Genomic DNA, 20,350 nt, shown 5'->3' with positions numbered 1-20,350 from the left:
TCAACCCCCATCCTTGGGTGTATCCCCAAGTTATCTAGTTAATATAACAAGACACCGTCATTGCTCTTATCATTTAGGAAATTCCAAGTGTTCTAGAAGTTCTGTGCCAGAAGCAAGAGGAAGACCAAATATATATTTCTTATCATAAATCACAGTATCACAGAAGGAAAATGCGGCACATGTTAGCACATGAGGCTGGGCTGATGTCCTTACTCAGAGGTCAGTAAAGGAGGGCATGGGGGTGAACGGGTTTCTTTCTGGAGGGGAAGGGGGGCAGGGCAGCGGGGAGGACAGCGGTCCAGGCATGGGAACTGACGGCAGAAGCTGTGACACTACCAGGACCTGGCAGCCAGGCTAAGCAGGTGCTGAGATTCCTGAGCCATGAATCTCCCTGACCGGGCTGAGATGAAGGTAAGAAGTGCTGAGGAGTCAGGCAGCCCATGACTCCAAGTCTCTGGGAAACAGGAGCGATGGGTAGGGTGGGAACCCAGAAAGGATAAGGCTCAGTTGTGCTGAGCATATACCAGGATGATGTCACCCATAGGTGCCATTACTGGGGAAAGTCGCAAGCTAGCTCTCTTGTCCAGGAATGGGCTTTCCCCTTGTGGTCTTCCCAAGGGTAGAAGCCTGTGAATTCTAGTAACAGCTGAAAACTGAAATTTCTCACCTGCAAAGGCCAAAAAACCTGTGCTGTGCCAAGTTCATGGTGGGAGAGGGAGAGGTCGTTTCTCAGTGTCTGGAGCCCAGACGGAGCTCCACATAGCGGGCAGTTTTCCAATCAGTCCTTTTTGCTCACAGATGGAAGTGGGCCCACAAACCTTTGAGAGCCAAAGGACCCTTAACAGACTACCTTGTTGACTTCTCATTTTAAAGATAGGGTCCTTACATGTGGACAGTGCCTCTCTGTTTGCAATGCGGGCTCCAGGAAAGGCTCCTCCCCTTCTTTACCCTGTGCTGAAAGGGCAGCCTTAATTAGCCAAGTTCAGACCAAGTGACTCACCACTCCTTTCCAGCCATATCTGATTGGAGAAGAGTTAGTCACCTAATCCAAGGGGAGCCAATCTATTGGCTGGTCAATGACCAATCAGATTCAGTCTTTCTCAAAACTTTGCGCTGTGAGACTGGAGTGCCACATTGGTCCATTTCTGTGCAGAGAGAGAGAGAAAAGGAAAAAGAGAGGGAGAGAAAGAGAAAAGAAAGAAGGAGAGAAAAGGGGGGAAATCTCAACATTTCCAACTGGATGTTTCACAGGTCCCCCAAAGCCATTATGTCAACAACCAACTAGAGATTAGCCCTTGCTTGCCACAGCTAGAGAAAGCCCACACACAGCAAGGAAGACGCAGCACAGCCACCCCCCCAAAAAAAATTTTTAATAAATCTTAAAAAATACTGAAATGTAGGGATCTCTGCTTATGATACTGAAAAATTTATGTGTATAGCAATGTATGAGATTCCAAATGAACAAGTAAAATAATGGGGTTAAATGCCTGATACAGTTATTGCTCTTTAAAATGACTTAAACAACTATCAAGAGGATTCTTGTATCATGTTTCAAAACATAAATACCTTTAAACTTGATTGCCTGAACATTACTTCCAAGGTTTAACCTAAACCTCAGTAGGTTAAATAGTTGTGCTCTTTACCAACTTATACCAATAATATAGATAGAAAAATCAAGCTGGAAACCAGAGAAGAGAAACATAAAATTACAAGAGCTGTTCACTGGCTTTCCTGTCTTCCATGGTCCACTTATCCTCTTCAACACCACCATGGAAGCCAAAGTTAAAATTGTACAGGCCCCTAGCCTGCCGCAGCACCAAGACACAAATATTACTGAGACACAGGCCTACCCTGGAGCATCTCCTTGGCTGTTACTAGAGTCACTTCTACTCATAGTCACACACCAAAAGAAGGGTGAGCCAGCTACAATCCAATCTGGGGGAAAAGAGATTTGCTACAATGACTATATAAACGAGAACTACATATCATTTTTATCTATTGAAAGTAACAAAACATTAAAAAAACCTATAATGCTTAATAGCAGTGCTGAAGTAGTGAATGCCATGCTCATACATTGCTGATGGAGTGTAAATTGTACAGGACTGGGAGGCGGGGAGCAATTATGTTGTATCTACAGAGAGCCTAAAAATACTCAGAGTTTAGGATTTATGTTAAGGAAAACATGAAATCCAGAGAAGTTTATGAACACAAAGATATTCGTGGCAGTGTTCTTTAGAATGGTTTTCCTGTATCTCCAGGTTTTCAGGGCTTCTTTTTTTGTTGTGGCTTTTTGACAGGAAAGTAGGCCTTACTGGTGGGCATGATTAAGGAGAGGACAGTGCCAAGTATCTCATAAGCCCAGGGCCTACCACTTGTCCAGCCAGCCACGACTAAAGAGGTATCTGACCCCACGGCCCTCTGGGGTGAGCTGCTTTTCTGCCACCGTGTTTTCAAATTTATCTGCATTGAACTTAGCAAATCACTTCTTGGAGATGTGGATTTTCTGACAGCCAGGGAACTTGAACTTGGCCCTGCAGAGGGCCTCAATCACTTGCTCCTTGTTCGGCAGCTTGGTGCGGATAGATACCTGTCTGGAGCTTAGACTGAGGACAGCATGCCAGTCATGAATGTCCACTGGAAAGAGTCGTCTTCAAGGTCCCTTAGGGCAACCTGTACAGACAACTGACTGCATACACCACCAGGGGGGCTGCTGTTTGCAGCCACTGCACCCTGGGACCCCACAGGGAAAAGCCCATAGTCGGCTTGATCAGCTGCAAAAGGGCTTCTGTTTCTGTTTATATGTTTCATATACCAATGGCCTACGACTGTGTCAGGCTCATCACTGGCTGTGCCCCTCCTCCTCATTCCAGCAGGATACGGGCCCGTTTTGGCCAGGGCTGTATTTCTGCTGCAGAGTAGACCTTCCTGGGCACATCTGATAAACCGATAGGACAGGCTTGCCCATGACTCTACCCAGAGAAATAACTGTATCCAACAGGGAAAAGGTGGCAGGCCCACTCAAGTCTGCTCAGGGACTGAAACTTCAGGGGTCAGAGGTCAGAGGGGAGGGGTGAGTTCAAGTCCTGTGTGAATCCCAGGCAGAGATGAGGCTGCAAATAAAAGCTGAAAGAGCTATTTCACCGGAACCTTTGAATGACATTGGTACTAAAGGTTCCTCCATTCTGAGGAGGGTATCTCAAAGCATTCCACAGAGTATGACATGAGGCCTTCTCCTCACTTCCTCATAGAGCTTAGCATGCTTCTGCCCTGGCAGGTGGTTTGACAGTGGGTCCCAGGCTCCTCCACTCCCAGCCTGGAGGCCTCAAGTGTCTGATGTTGACATTGATGAGCACCTGGAGGGCTTCTGTTCGGATACCCAGAAAGAAAGAAGAGACTGGAGGCCCTTCAGGCATGCATGAAAGCTGACAGTCACCCAGGAAAAAAACATTAGCAAAACATTCCAACTCTAGGAGTTTTACTATCTCCAAAATATTTTTATGACCTCCTTTTCATTTGGTCCTTCCAGCAAGGAGTTCTTCCTTTCAGTTAAGGAAACTGGGACCCAGAGGCCACCTTCTTTGCTAAAGACCATCCCTGTGGTCATCCACACAGCCCAGCATCTCTGCTTTACTTAGGCACACCACAGGGGACTGTGGGCTTCCCAGGCGGCTCAGCTGTAAAGAATTCACCTGCCTATACAGGAGATGCGGGTTCAGTTCCTAGGTCAGGAAGATCCCCTGGAGGAGGAAATGGCAACCCACTCCAGTATTCTTGTCTGGGAAATCCCATGCACAGAGGAGCCTGGTGGGTCTCACGGTCACAAATAGTCAGACACAACTGAGCACGCATGCATGCAAGGGGCTTTATCCTGGATCCAGCCTTAGGGGAGAGGTTCAGAAAGATGTTGCAACCTTCAGCCTAGGTCTGATTCAGGGAGAGAAGGAAACTCTTTTTGAGCCTTTACTAAGTATATTATGTTTTTAAAATCTCACAGTTTTTAAAATCTCACAACAATCTTCTAAGGTAACAGACACTCAAGAGAGCACTTATACATCTCGGACACTTCCCAGAGTACCTTATAGACATTAAGTCTTCTGACCCTTCACCATCCCTAGGAGGTGGTTACAGCAAGTACGATCACCATGATGAGGAAACTAAGCCCAGAAAGGTCAAGTAGATTGCCCACATGGCTCACAAGAGGTGGAGCCAAGATTTAAACCTGGCATTTATTCCCTGAGGCCAAGATTAATCCAGATTTACAGATGAGGAAATTGAAGCTCAGAAGCTCATTTGACACCTCCCAGTTGGGAAAGAGCAGGGTCAAGAGTCAAATTCAGAACTTCCTGCTTCTCATTCACAGTGCGTTATAGGTCCTCTTTCAGTGGACCAATGAGCAAGGCACTCGCTTTCTCTTCTCTTTTACTACCAGTGCTTTCTCTTCTCCCTCCCTGCCTCTGCACCACCCATCTGCCTATGCACAACAGTCTCTGAATACACAATGCATACCTATAGACATGTAATCAACCACACAAACCTATAGCCAAACACTTATAGACATATAATCAAAACAACAAAAAAACACAAAGAAAAAAATCTGAAAACAAAGAAAACAACATATTTCATGTTGCTTTTGCTCAGTCACTAAGTCATGTCTGACTCTGCAAACCTGTGAACTATAGCACACCAGGCTTCCCTGTCCTTCACTATCTCCCAGAGTTTGCTTAAACCCATGTCCATTCAGTCGGTGATGCCATCCAACCATCTCATTCTCTGTCGCCATCTTCTCCTCTCACCCTCAATCTTTTCGAGCATCAGGGTCTTTTTCAATGAGTTGGCTCTTTGCATCAGGTAGCCAAAGTACTGGAGCTTCAGCATCAGTCCTTCCAATGAATATTCAGGACTGATTTCCTTCAGGATTGACTGGCTTGATCTCCTTGCTGTCCAAGGGACTCTCAAGACTTATTCTAGCACCACAGTTTGAAAGCATCAATTCTTCAGTGCTCAGCCTTCTTTAATATACTTCATACTAAGGAGCAATGTTTTGTGTGTGTGTGTGTGGTGTGTAAAACTGACTTTTCATCAGAAAGAATGGAGGCCAAGAAACAGTGGAACAACATCTTTAAAGCACAGAGGAAAAATTCTGTCAACTCAGAATTTTATATCCAGTGAAAATACCTTTCAAAAATGAAAGTGAAACAAAGACATTTTCAGATACATGAAAGACAATAGAATTCCTCACCAGGAGACTCATCCAAAAGAAATGCTAAAGGGAGTTCTTCAGATATGTGGTTATGCTCAATCGTGTCTGACTCTTTGTGACTCCACAGACTGTAGCCTCCAGGGTCCTCTGTCCATGGGATTTCCCAGGCAAGAATACTGGAGTGGGTTGCAAGAATACTGGAGTGGGTTGCCATTTCCACCTCTCGGGGATCTTCCCAACCCAGGGATTGAACCCATGTCTCGTGTCTCTTGCACTGGCAGCAGGACTCTTTTGCCACTGTGCCACCTGGGAAGCCCAAGTTCTTCAGAAGGAAGAAAGAGCAAAGGAAGAACAAAGGCACAGGCAAACTTGGATAAATATAAAAAACTATTTCCCTTTTCTTTTATACAGTTTTTTTTTTGCTTGTTTGTTTTGGTTTTGGGGGACTGTGCCATTTGGATGGTGGGATCAACCAGGGATTGAACCCAGGTCCTTGGCAGTGAACGCACAGAGTCCTAACCACTGGGCCACCAGGGAATTCCCCACTTCCCTTGTCTTAAGGCGCATGTGACTGTGTAAAGCAACAATGTAACAATAAATTGTGGGTTTGCAGTGTATGTAGACGTGATATACAGGACAGCTGGGGTGGGGTCATGGTTAATGGGCCCATAGAGCTGCAAGGGTTTTATATTTCATGAGAGTACAAGTAGTCAGTCAGGAAGTGGTAACGTCAAGGATGACTAATGCCCAGATCTCATCCTCTTTGTCTGCATCAGACAAGAAAAGCAAGTGGGTAGGAAGAGAAAACTAGACCAGGGAGAGAGTGGCTGCTTCGGGGGGAACAGCTGCCGGACCCGGAGGATTCCCAGACCTCAAAGTCTAGCCCAGTGAATGACAGGACCCCACGTGCCTGGGCAGGGATGGGGCCCGAGGAAAGGGGTCTGTCAGCCCCTGTGTCTGAGCAGACGCACCTGGGATAAGGTGTCCTCCAGAGAGAATAGGGAGGTTCCTGTGGCCACAGTGAATCCCACCCCTGACCAGGGACTGGCTAACTCTCCACAGATGGCACCATGCCAGCTATCCAGGCTAGCTGAGCCTCTGCAGAAGACCTAGACAAAGTATTGGGGGAGCTGGGGTGGGGTACAGGTGTTCCCCCAGCACCCCAGAGTTAGCCTGTTCCCTTCATACAATATACTGAGGTGGAGCCCAAAGTCCAGACTTTGGGCTCATCACCCCAGAACCAGCCCTGCCATGCCAGCTCAGCAGCACCCACAGAGTTGGGTGCCTCCCTCCTCAGTGTCTAAGCTTCAGCTCCAGGGGCCCCTCAAGCTCCTAGACTCTGGTACCCCAGCCTCTTCCCAGGAGGTGAAAGCTGCTTTCTATAGTTCTTTTCTCCAGATTTCTTTTCCTGCTTAATATAAATACTTATATTAAATTGCCTCTGAAGAAATTCTGCCGTGACTTCTGTCTTCCTGCCAGACTCCTGCTGATACGGAAAGAAACAAAGGTGCTCCTCCCAGAAGCCTGCCGTGGCCCACAGGAGACAGTGTGGCACAGAGGGAAAGGCTTGGCTTTGGGCTCTGGTGGTCCCAAATTCAAATCCCAGCTCTGCTTTCATTCCCCAAGTGACTCCAGGCAAGCCTCAGCTTCTGGAACTTTCTCTGAGCCTGAGTTTTCTCACTTGAAAATAGGGTTGATAGCACAAACCTGATCTATCATTCTGTCTGGGTACAAGAGACAAAATCATGATTTGAACTAGATTAAGTAAATGGGTGAAACTATGGTGGGAAGTTTCCAGAGAATACTCAAGCGCAGAAGGTGAGAAGGCAGGGATAGAGCCTGCTCACATCTGACTGGAAACAAGATCTCAGATGCATTCAGGCTTTCTCTCTGCCTCTGAGACTGCTCCTTGGTTTGTAGAGCTGATTTTTCACCACAGACCCAGGTTCCCATATGGTAGAGGAAAATGGCCTCCAAGTAGCCTTCAGACTCCCACCCTTACAGCTTTGCCCACCGAAGAAAGGGCTCCTCCTGACTGAACCCAGCTTGGTAGTTTCCAGGGAAGGGCTCCAACTGGCCAGGATGGGTCACTGTGGCCTTGAAGCAGGGTCACATAAGGGATAACATCTGTCAGTCAGCTATATCGTATCCGGGTCTTACGTATCCAGGTCAGCCATTTCCGGGATGACTATCCCCATTTTACAGACGAACAAGCAGAGGCTCAGAGAGGAAGGAACCTGACCACAGTCATGTGGCTTTCATCTAAGTGCCAATGCTGCATATTAGGTCACTAAAAGCATGTTATTAGAAGCTTTGCAAGTTTCACAGAAAGCAGCTGGCTGGGAGTGAATGAGGTTCTGCAGAAGGTGAAGGAGCCCACATTGGCTTCATGCCCACAACAACCCTGGACACGGGGCAGGGGTAGGCAAATAAACTTGGGAGAGCCCAGCTTCCTCCAGGGGAGTGCGTGGTGGTATTGGCCCCATTTGAAAAAGAGAAGAAAATGAAGGTTCAGAGAGGTTCGGTATCCAACTCCAGGTTCCACAGCTCAGAAGCAGGGCTGGAGTTCGAACCTGAGCCTTGTGGCTTCTCGGTATTACCCATCACAGCATCAGCGTGCCCAGTCCCCTTGGGAAATGTCGTGCTAGTGGATGGACTCAGGATTGAATTACCTGCTCTGGCTTTGTGTGCTCCGGTCTTAGATGCTAGCAGAGTACAGGTCCCCGTGGGATTGGGACATTCGAAAAAATGTGGGGAAAGGGTACAGAGAAGGGAAAAATGGTGATTAAGGGACAAAAAGGGTCATCTGGGGAAAGATAAAGACAGCTGGGGCTGCGTTGCTAGGAGAGGAGGCCCAGAGAGACCGTGGCTGAGGCCCAAGCTCGCTGGCAAAGGTCGGCACTGTCGGCTGTAGGGCTCCCCAGGCTCCGTGAGCTGCCCCTCGGCAGGCTTGCTGCAGTCATGCCAGGCCTCCCGCTCACCTGACACAGTCCTATTTCATGCTCAGGGTGGTGCGACCCCTGAAGGAAGTGGGCTGAGCCCTCCAGGTGGCCACTGTTGGGAGCAGTTACCCCCAGCCACCGGCCCACAGGCAGGCCAAGAAGCCACAAAGCTTATGAGATTCAGGGAAGCTGAAAGCCCTCACCCGTCCCACCCCTCAACAGTCTGAGGTTGCTTCCTGATTCATCCCTTTGGTAAAAACACAGAAGGACAGCCTGAGAATTCAAGTACACAAGGTTGTAATCGGCTAGCAGTAAGCAGCCTGGCTCCAGTTTGGGCCTTGCTCCAGGTTTTTTGAGCAACTCTTTCAGTCACTTTCTCTTTCCGGGGCTCAGTTTTCTCACAGGTCAAGGAGTAGACCAGCTTCATGATTGTGAGAATAAAAAGTGGAAATGAAGACATACTGCAACACCCAGGTGACAAAGCTGCCAACAGAGGGTGGGAGCTCAAGAGAAAAGAGTAACAAGAGACAATGCCAGAATTCATAGAGCAGGTAAAGCCCACTGGTCCAGAGAAGGTGCCCCATGGAGAGAGTCTGGACATCGCATTTCTGCAGGGTCATGTCCAGACCCTCCTCTTGCCCTGACTCTGGCTTTTCTCCAGCCCTCTTCTCTGCCTGACTCTTCAACCACACTAAGTTACTTACAGTTTCCCAAATATGTCACTATTTCCTGTGTCCATGCCTTTGCAAAAACTGTTTTCTTGACCAAAAAAAAAAACCTTTCCCACCCCCATCCAAACCCTGTCCTCCTGGGAAACTCCTAGGCATCCCTTAAACTCCACTTCAGTCACCTCCTCTGTGAAGGCCTCCTGATCCTTGGCAGTGGGCCCTCCTCGCCTCGTTCACCAGGGGTAATTGCCCCTTTTTCTTTGTTTACTGTTGTACTCAACACTTTTTCTCAGCCCTCATCTGTGGATCTGCTGCATCTGAATCACCACAGGAGTAATTTTAAAATATTCAAGCCCAGGCCCCACTCCATGAGAATTTGACTCAGGGAATCTGGGGTGGGGCCAGGTATCAGAAACCTAAGTTGAAGCCCCAGGTGCTCGTCATGCTCACCCAGGTGTGGGGATCACTGGGGTGTGTCCCTTGAAAGCAAGGCTTGTTCTATATACTAGGGCCTGGCTCAGAGGAGTGCTCAGTGAGTGAGAAAAGAAGGAAAGAAATAAGGAAATGAAGAGGAAGGAGGAAGGAAGGGGGAGTGAGGAGGGAGGAAAAATGGTGAGTAGTGAGAGGAACAGAAAGATAAAGATGACCATGGGACTTCCCTGGTGGTCTGGTAGTTAAGAATTCACCTGCCAATATAGGGGACATGAGTTCCATCCCTGGTCCAGGAAGATCCCACGTGCCATGGAGCAACTAAGCCCATGCACCTCAGTTACTGAGCCCACATGCTCCAACTGCTGAAGCCTGTGTGCCTAGAGCCTGTGCTCGGCAAGAAGAGAACCCACTGGAACGAGAAGCCCGAGCGCCATAACGAAGAGTAGCCCCCATTGCCACAACTTGAGAAAGCCCACACACAGCAACGAAGACCCAGTGCAGCCATAAATAAATTAAAAAAAAGAAAAAAAGATGAGCATGATTCAGGCGATGGGCAGGAAGGGGCGGGAAGCAGGGGAACTCAGAGGCAATGCTCCAGGCCCACTTCTATATCACACCTTGCTGAATGTTGGCAAAGACAGTGATTCTGGAGTCAGACCTGCCAGCGTGTGAGTCTTGGTTCCTCCACTCACCAGTTGTGTGTGCCTTAACAATTCACTCCGCTTGTCTGTCTGCTCTGCCTGTTGGTGGTAAGAGCTGCATCTGTCTCACTGATGATCTGAGGACCCAGGGACCTCTCAGGGTCAGCACTTTGCAAGCATTGTTGTGTGTGCGAACCATCTGGGGATCTTGTAGAACTGTAGATTCTGACTCAGTATGTCTGTAGTTTAAATGACCTTCCAAGTGGAGCTGGCACTGCTGCTCTGTGGACCAACTCTGGTAGCAAGGACCTAGATCAGAAGTCAGATCCGTTCTTGTGCTGTTATGTGGCAGCCTGCATGGGAGGGGAGTTGGGGGGAATGGATACATGTATATGTATGGCTGAGTCCCTTTGCTGTCCACCTGAATCTATCATAACACTGTTAATCTCTCATGTCCAACTCTTTGCAACCCCATGAACTATGCTGTCCATGGAATTCTCCAGGCCATACTGGAGTGGGTAGCTGTTCCCTTCTCCATGGGATCTTCCCAACACAGGGATAGAACCCAGGTGTCTCACATTGTGCAAAGATTCTTTACCAGCTGAGCCACCAGGGAAGCCCACAAATACTGGAGTAGGTAGCCTATCCCTTCTCCAGTGGCTCTTCCTGACCCAGGAATCGAACTGGGGTCTCTGCCTTGCAGGTAGATTCTTTACTAGCTGAGCTACAAGGGAAGCCGTGTTAATCTCTACTCCGGTGCAAAATAAAGAGTTAAAAAAAAAGAAGTCTGATCAGTTCCCTTTCAGGGTTCCAACTTGTTCCTCTGCAACAGGATAGGAATGAGGCCCCGGGGCCCCCTCCCCTGGGCACTGGGTGTGTGCTCCAGGCTCCATGCTAAGTTGATCCACACCCCACCTCACTGAGTAAAGGGAGGCCCCTGTGTTTTCAGAACCCCAGCAACAGTGATCATACATTACTCGCACCACACTGTATGAGTTTCCTGTGGCTGCTGTAACAAAGTGCCACAAACTCAGTGCATTAAATGACACAAATCATCTTTCAGTTCTGGAGATCAGAAGTGTGAAATGAATCTCAGGGGGGCTCAAGTCAAGGATTTGGTGAGCTGGTTCCTCCTAGAAGCTCCAGGGGAGAATCGGTTCCTTGACTCACTCAGCTTCTAGATGCTGCTTTCGGAAGGCAGCAGTGGCCACACGGCTCCAATCTTTGCCTGTTGTCACATTACTGCCTGTACTCTCTGACCTCTTGTCTTCTTCTTATTGATAAAAGGACCCCTCAGTGTTGACACTGACCACCCAGATAAGCCAGGGTAATCTCCCCATGCTGAGATCCTTAACTTTACCATACCCGCAAAGTCTGTTTAACCATGGAAGGTAACATACTCACAGTTCTGGGGGTTGGGAGGTGGACATCTTTAGGGGCTGCTATTCTGCCTGAGTCAGACCCTGACAGTAGCTCCCAGACTGCTCATCATCACCAGGGAACAAACCGTTTTTCATGGCCCCTTCAAAGTCCAGGCTCTGAGCTGCCAGCAGTGGCCAGTGAGAGCAACTCCTCCCACTGGCCACTCATTGGCATGACCTGCAATGTCCCGTGCACTGACCTTCTGAGTGTTAGCGGCTGAAGGAGCAGGACAAAGGTCATGGTGTCCCCTCGAGCCCCAACCATGTGCTCATCATAAAACGCAGTGCTTGTAAGAGCCAGGCCGAGGCGACCTCTCGGTGCCAAAGAGGAGCACTGGATGAGGGCCAGACAGAAGTGGGCGGGGCCCTGGCCAAGAAGCAGAATGGACAGTCTTTGAAAAGAAGAAGAGAGCTGAAAAAGTCCGGCCCTACTTTTCCCTAAAGCTGTTACTCCCTTGTCCCCTGCTATGTGAGTGCAAGCTGAGCCGGACTCCCCTGATGGTTGCATGCTCTGAGCCCATTCGTGGGTCTTTAGAGAGAAGAGAGTGACAGGTTCCCATTTCTGCCAAGTGTCCAGGTCAGAGGGTGAACCTACAGGGCGAATGGAGCCACCCCCCTGGCCTGTCCACCATCTCTCTTCATGGGCCTGCAGGGAGGCGACTAACCATCCAGATTTTCCAGGGACTGAGGGCTTCCCTGGGAAAGCGAGGACAAGTCAGTCACCCTATTTGTAGGGCAGCTACACAAACCCCAGCAGTGGGCTTGGCTGCTGTCCGCCCTCCAGCCCCAGCTGAGCTGGCAGGCTCCTGACCCTGTCAGCTGGTGGGGTTCATAGCTGTTAAGAAAGACTATCCGTGTGAAGCAATGTCTGTGGGTGACAGGTGGACCTCAGGGGCCCTCTCCTTCGGGGCTGCTGAGTCACACAGGCTCAAGGTCTGGGAAATTCAGGAGCTTGATTTTTCTCAAGTCACTAGAGGGTAGAGGTGGGGCTCAGGCTGCAAAGAAGGGGATGAGGAACAAGACCCCAGGGTTAAGTCTCCACCTACCATCCAGAAGCTACAGGGATACCTTTCCAGGGTCGAGGCCATGCTGCTGGGAGGGAGCACGGTGTGGGAGGACACGGGAGGCTGGGGTCAGACAGACCCTGGCTTCTCTGCTTCCCAACAGAGTGCCTTTGAGCCAGCCCCCTAGCATCTCTGAGCTTCGGTTTTCTCCCTAGTGAAAAGGGGTTAATAAGACATAGTGCAGAGTTAAGATGAGCCATAAACAACCAACATGAACCTGCCTAATATCCCAGAGGTGGCTCCTGTCCTGAGGCCCAGATCAAGGTCAATAGGAAAGCAAACTAGCAACCAGAGGCTGCCTGGTGAGCCTTGAACTGAAACAGAGGGAGCAAGACAAAGCCAGAGCTCTGGACTCAAGGCCCTTCCTTCCATTGGACATATTTCTCACCCGCCCCCTGGCACTCCCATCCTTCTAGCATGACCTCATGCTGGCTGCGTTACAGATGAATCAGATTCTACTTCCATCATATGACACGCGGACACTCTGCTAGGTTTTTAAAGGTTTTTTAAATCTAAGTGATCTCATTTGACCATTCCAGCAACTATTTGGGGGTGGGGGTAGATGATACTCTCCCTATTTTACAGATGCAGAAACTGAGGCTTGGAGAGGTTGAGGAAGTCATATGGATTCAGGCCAACGTCTCCAGACTCACAATTCCATGTTTTCCCCACTGAAGCAGACCCTGTGACGTCAGTCACATGAACGGGGTATCCCCCTGAAGAAAATATAGCGCAGCCACCCACTCTAGCGGACAACATCTGGAAGGTTCGCCCATCCTCTGGGTAACTTCACTTGACTGTAGAAGATTCTTTTCTTAAGACTATGGTCCTCCTTCTCATTCCTGGCTCAGCTACCAAGAGATAACGTCCTCGTTCTCGTGTCTAACTGGCCCTCCCAAAATCCCTCACCCCAGACACTGCGAGCCAACTCCCATTCACTGCTAAAAATGGAAGTGGCAACTCCAACTTCCTTTTATGAGAGAAAAGGAAATTTATCAGACTTGAGCAGAAAAGGATATATCCTGATAGGAATGTGACGCGTGTCAACTACAGTCAGGGATAAGTGCCCAGTCGTGTGGCTGGCTTTGCTGGCCTAAATCACATAGCCCACTTCTGCTATGGCAGGACTGCCACCCACCCCAGAAAAAAAAAAAAAAAGCCCTGGCATCCTTGGGAATCCAGCCAGAGAAGGCGTCAGGGGATAGGGCTCTAGAACTTGTCCCCTGATGGAAGGCTCCAGAAATTTGCTTACTAACTTGTAAACTGGGAGATTTTGAAGCCCAGAGTTGACTGGAACTTTGATCTATGAAGGAATTGCCAAAGCCTTTATCACTGGATGTGGCTGCAAATTTGACCAGCCTTCCCCAGAGGTGGGGAAGGAAGCGGAAGAAGGCAAGGATACAATGCAAAGCAGGGGAGAAGGCACTCTCAGCCTCAGAGAGGTACAGCCAGCGATGGTCACTGCTGCACGCCTGGTGGTCAGGAAGCCCTGGAAACTGCCTACTCTGCCCATCAATAAAGGAAGCATTACACAGACCATAACAGCCTCACCTTTCCAAAGAAGTCTCTGCACTATTTTTTAAAAATGAGGACAGTATAGAGGTTCCTCAAAAAATTAAAAATTGAACGACAATGTTCAATTTTTTGAAAATATTCAGTAATCCTACCCTTGGGTATTTATCCAAAGAAAGCAAAGACACTAATTCGAAAAGATACTGCACCCCTGTGGTCTCTGCAGCATTATTTGCAATAGCCAGGATACAGAAACAACCTGCATGCCCATCAGTGGATGCATGGACAAAGAAAATGTGATACACACACACCCACACACACAATGGGTAATTATTTAGCTATAAAAAAGAAGGAAAAGCTTGCCATTTGGGGCACCATGGATGGACCTTAAAGGCATTATGCTAGGGAAAGTAAGTCAGACAGAGAAAGGCAAATACCATATGATCTCATTTATATGTGAAGTCTAAAATAAACTGATCTCATAGATGCAGAGAATGGATTGGTGGTTGCCAGAGATAAGGGAGTGGGGGCAGTAAAATAGATGAAGGGAGTCAAAAGGTACAAACTTCCAGTTATAAGACAAATAAGTCACGGGGATATAATGTACATCAGGATGACTCTGATACTACTACATTATTTAAAAGTTGCCATGAGAATAAATCCTAGCAGTTCTCATCACCATACACACACAAAACATGTAATTATGTATGGTGACAGACGTTTAACTAGACTTATTATGGTAATCACTTCCCAATATATACAAATATTGAATCACTATGCTGTATACCTAAAACTAATAAAATGTTATATGTCAATTACACACACACACACGCCAAAAAGGAACGTGGACAGAAAGATAATTACACTGGTGGGACTGATCTCTAAAACTAATTAAAAAAAAAAACAGATTGCAGGGACTTCCCTGCTAGTCCAGTGGCTAAGACTCCACACTCCCAATGCAGGGAGCCCGGGTTTGATCCCTGGTCAGGGAACTAGATCCTGCATGCCGCAGTGAAGACTGAAGATCCTGGCTGCCACAACTAAGACCCAGCAAAGCCAAATAAATACATAAATAATGGGGGGAAAATTAGATTGCAAAACAATGCATAGTATATCATTTCTATTTAACAAATTAGACAAAGCAGTTATATATACGTATTCATGTATATAAAGTCATAAAAAAGGATTTGGGAAGATAAACACCAAACTGATAACAGAATCCCCATTATCTCTGGAGAGGAAGGTCAAGGGGGAATTTATCTGTACTATTGGTATTTGTATATTAAGCAATTAAAACAAATGACTTTTAATAAAACAAATGTTTAAAAAAAGAAAGCAAATGTGGGCTCCAGCTGGCTAGGATGTAAAACAGAGACGGGGCTGAGTTTCCATGGAGGCTGGGGGAGGAGCCTGAGGATGGAGCTTGAGGAGCTGGCTGCTTCATTCTGTCCCAGGTACTCAAGCTGCAGCCGCCCAGAGCGCTGAGAATTTGCCCGCTCACTGGTCTAGTTGCAAGGGCACCCCACCGAGGCGAGCATAAAGTGAGAGCAAGCTCCCCTCCACTAACACCCTCACCTGGACCCTGATTCCAGTACACAAAGAGCTGGTGTCTACATCTTCACCCACACCTGGGGGCAATGACATCTCTGGGGCAAACTGAGGCACTCTGAGTTCCATCAAGCTGTGAATTCCTGTGTCAGAGGAGCAGAGCATGGCTTGTCCACTCTCTGCTGGAGCCAGCTCAGTCTCTGCCTGTTATGGGGTTGGCCAACATGTTCATCTAGGTTTTTGTTCATTCTGTAACATCTTACAGAAAAACCCAAATGAACTTTTTGGCTAACCCAGTAGTACTATACACTCCAGGTGCAGAATGAAGGATGGAGGCCATGGGAGAAGAGACTGGATGGGGTGGTACAAAGCAGTCCTTCTACTTTGCAGCCTCGCCTTTCTAGTACAGCAAGAGAGAAGTGCTCAAGAGAAAGGGCAGCCCCGCCTTGACCCAGTTAAGGAGGGGAAATGCGCAACAGTGGGCGGGTGGGGCGGGCAGAGGCTGTAACTGCAGGGTCCTCAAGTGCTGGACTGGAAGCAAGGAGCCAAGGTCTGGGTTTCAACTCCCAAGGGAGAGCAGGGCCCTCTGTCCCCTCTCTCATGATTGCGGGTAGGATAGGAGGGCCAAGTCTTTACAGAGCTTTTAATTAAAGTATAGTTAATTTACAACGTTGTGTTAATTTCAGGGGTACTGCAAAGTGATTCAGTTATATACATATGTGTGTGTGTATATATATACATACAGACAGATCTGCTCTTTCTCAGATTCCTTTCCCTTGTAGATTATTGCAAGCTATTGAATATAGTTTCCTGTGCTACACAGTAGGTCCTATTGTCTGTTTTATATTTAGTAGCGTGTATATATTAATCCCACACTCCCGATTTATCCCTTCACCTTCAAGCCCCAGTTTTGCTCCTCCAGGCCTTCCAACAATTTTATAACCAAATTTCCCAATTAAATCTTCTATTTGACATGCCTAGCATACGTTTTAATGACTAGATGTCTACTCTTACATCAGACTGAACAACATACACACAAGTAACAGAGTAAATGTACATGGCAACAGTCTACACTGGGAGGGGGTGAATAGAGTCTAACTGGTTTAAGACTCTTCTATTCTTTGGGAGGAAAGCAAAGGTTTAGATTAACTTTTGACCTTGATAGGTTAAGAATGCATGCTGTACCTTCCAGTATATTCATTAAAATAGTGGAAAAAGAGGTTTTTTTAAACAGTGGGATTAAGTTTTTTATAGATATAATTATTTCAAAAGAAGGCAAGAAAGGAAGGGGAAAAAACCAATATGGAACAGGCAGGACAAATAGCAGAAATAAGGTGGTAAATTTAAACCCAAAGATATATATACATATTATATTAATTATATAAATACTCCAGTTAAAGATAAAGATTATCAACATGCTTTAAAAAGAAAAATTGAGACTTCCTTGGTGGTCCAGTGATTATGACCATACTTTCACTGCAGCAGACATGCGTTCAATCTCGGGTTAGGAAGTGCCACATGCTTCTGAGTGTGGCCAATAAATAAATGAGTAAAGTAAAAAGAAAAATCCAACTGTGTGCTGTTTACGAAAGACAGAAGAATACGTTAAGGGTGAATGCAAAAGGATAGGCAAAGATAAACCATGTAAACACTACCCTAAGGAAGTTTATGTGCACGTGTGCTCAGTCGCTAAGTTGTGTCCAACTCTTTGAGACTGGACTATAGCCCGCCAGGCTCCTCTGCCCATGGAATTTTCCAGGCGAGAATACTGGAGTGGGTTGCCATTCCTTCTCCAGGGGATCCTCCCAACCTAGGGATTGAACCCACATCTCCTGTGTCTCCTGCATTGACAGATGGATTCTTTGTCACTGAGCCACCTGGAAAGCCCAAGAAAGCTTATATATATTGCATTCATTATTACAGTCATTTTACTATTATCAGACAAAATAAACATTACGTTAGGTTAAAAGACATTACGAAAGCTAAAGAGGGTCACTTCATAATGGCAAAAAGGCTCAATTCACCTAGAAAATATGTTACAAATTTTATGCAAAAAAGAGAAGTAAAAGAATTGGAAAGGAAAAACAAAACTGTCATAATTTGCAAATATAAATTTTGCACATAGGAAGTACAAAGGGATCTACAGAAGAATTATTAAAATTAGTAAGTTTGACAATATTGTTAGATATAAAAATCAGTATGTGTGAAGCCATTCATGGTTTTATTATACCAGAAACCAAAAGTATAAAAAATGTTTTTAAAATATACTATTTACAAGAGCACAGAAATATTAATTATGGAGAAGAAAATTATCAAAAGATATGCAGTCTCTTTGTGGTACAGTTGTAAACCTGTATGGAGATTTTTAAAAGGCTTCAGTAAGAACAAAAATATCCCATGTTTGTTTGATCCATACCTTGTATTATATATAAAAGTTAACTCAAAACAAACCATAGACCTAAATGTAAATACTAAAACAACAACAAGAATACATAGGAGAAAACCTTTGCAACCTTGGGTTAGGCAAAGACTTCTTAGATGTAAGAACAAAAGCACAACTCGTAAAAGAGCAGATTGATGAACTGGACTTCATTAAAATGAAAACCTCTGTTCTTCAAAAGATACTGCTTAAGAGAATGAAATGACAAACCACAGACTGAGGGAAAAAATCTTTGCAAAGGAGTTATATCCAGAATATAAGACATTCTTGAAACTCAATAATAAGAAAACAACCCAGTTAAAAATGAGCAAAGGATGTGAACAGACACTTCACCAAAGAAGATATACAGATGGAAAATAAGCACATAAAAAGCAGTTCAGCACTGTGGAAAGGAAGATGGGAAGGGCCGGGGAGGAGGGATCACCAACAGAAATGCAGAAACCTCCGGGCTGATGGATTTGTTCGTCGTCTTGTTTGTAGTGCTGGTTCCGTGGGTGTGCACAGATGTCAAAACTTATCACATCTCACACCTTAAATATGTGCAGTTTATTGCATGTCAGTCTTACTTCGGTAAAGCTATATTTTAAAAGACTTCAATAAAAGCAGAAATGCACTGTGTTTGTGGGCTGACAAACTCAACAGTCTCCCTAGTTTGATTTATAGATTCATTGCAATCCCATTAAATATCCCAGCTGCTTGTTTTCTTTTGTGGAATTTGATGAGCTAATTCTAAACTTTATATGGAAATGCAAAGGACTAAGAACCATTAAGACAGTCTTCAAATGTTTCCCACAATGTGGGAGAATTTGGTTAATGAAATATAAAGATTATTATAAATCTGTAGTAATTAAGATGGGGTGGTGTTGGCTCAGGGACAGACCAATAGACCAATGAAATAGGAGAGAGAGCCCAGAAATAGGCTTGTGCTTACATGGACACTTGAGATGGTTTGCAGAGCATGAGCGGAAGAGCAGACTTTGCAATAAATGGTGCTGGGACAGCTGAGCATTCTTCAGGGGGGATTAGGGGGTGAATATTGGACCCCTACCTCACACCATACACAAAAATCAATTCCAGATAGTTCAGTTCAGTTGCTCAGTCATGTCTGACTCTTTGCAACCCCATGAATCGCAGCATGCCAGGCCTCCCTGTCATCACCAACTCCCAGAGTTCACCCAGATTCACGTCCATCGAGTCAGTGATGCCATCCAGCCATCTCATCCTCTGTCGTCCCCTTCTCCTTCTGCCCCCAATCCCTCCCAGCATCAGATCAGATCAGATCCGTGTCCAACTCTTTGCGACCCCATGAATCGCAACACGCCAGGCTTTCCTGTCCATCACCAACTCCCGGAGTCCACCCAGACTCACATCCATCGAGTCAGTGATACCATCCAGCCATCTCATCCTCTGTCGTCCCCTTCTCCTCATGCCCCCAATCCCTCCCAGCATCAGAGTCTTTTCCAATGAGTCAACTCTTCGCATGAGGTGGCCAAAGTACTGGAGTTTCACCTTCAGCATCATTCCTTCCAAAGAAATCCCAGGGCTGATCTCCTTCAGAATGGACTGGTTGGATCTCCTTGCAGTCCAAGGGACTCTCAAGAGTCTTCTCCAACACCACAGTTAAAAAGCATCAATTCTTTGGCGCTCAGCCTTCTTCACAGTCCAACTCTCACATCCATACATGAAATATTAGAGACAACAAGTTTAGAAAAATGATTTGGGATAATATCTTCAAGATGACAGGGTAGAAAAGAAATTCTTAAACACATGGACAAAAAGCGCAAGTCATAAAAGAAAACATGAGTAATCTCAACTATATTAAAAAAGGAAGAACTTCTGTTCTTGAGAGAGCAAAAAAGACCACTCACAGAGTGAGAGAAGATATATTTTGCAAGTCATAGAAGTGATCCAAAAAAGCAAATCAAAACTATATAAATAACAGTGGTTGCCAGGGACTGGGAGGGAGCAGAGAATGGGGAGTTATTGTTCAACAGGTGTACAGTCTCAGGTTTATAAGATGAAAGAGTTATGGGGATGGATGGTAGTGGTGGCTACACAACAATACCACTGAATCATAAGCTTAAAAATGGTTAAGATGGTAAATTTTACATCACATGTATTTTAACACAATGAAAAGGAAAAATTAATTATTATAAAAAACACTGTACACATAACAGACAACCCAATAGAAAATCATCAAAAATTTTTCTAGACATTTCATAAAAGAGGAAATACAAACGGCTAATAAACATGTGAAAAGGTGCTCAATCTCATTAATAATCAGGGAAATGCACATCGAAACGACAGAGAGATATTACTACATGTATATCACATTGACAATCAAAATCTGACACCACCAAGCGTTTAGGGAGGATGCGCAGCTACAGGAGCTCTCTTATAAGACATGTAATTTGGTGTAACCACTTTGGTGAACAACTTGGCATTTTCTGGTAAAGCTGAATACAAACATAGCTAGAGAGAC

At 46.1% G+C, this 20,350-nt stretch overlaps 1 long non-coding RNA gene and 1 other non-coding gene across 4 annotated transcripts in view; both read right to left on the bottom strand.

The window, feature by feature from the left end:
• The window catches only part of LOC132343021 (uncharacterized), a 168,328-nt gene that overhangs the window by 48,944 nt on the left and 99,034 nt on the right, over positions 1-20,350 (bottom strand). The window lies entirely within an intron of this gene.
• LOC112442796 (small nucleolar RNA SNORA70) lies at positions 2,643-2,777 on the bottom strand. The gene has a single exon (XR_003031089.1). It is a non-coding gene; the product is annotated as a small nucleolar RNA SNORA70 (small nucleolar RNA).

This window comes from Bos taurus, chromosome 19 (genome assembly GCF_002263795.3).
Source record: "Bos taurus isolate L1 Dominette 01449 registration number 42190680 breed Hereford chromosome 19, ARS-UCD2.0, whole genome shotgun sequence".
In the NCBI taxonomy this organism is placed as follows: domain Eukaryota; kingdom Metazoa; phylum Chordata; class Mammalia; order Artiodactyla; family Bovidae; genus Bos; species Bos taurus.
Note: the sequence above shows the minus strand (reverse complement) of the source record. Positions and strands in the feature narration are given on the sequence as shown.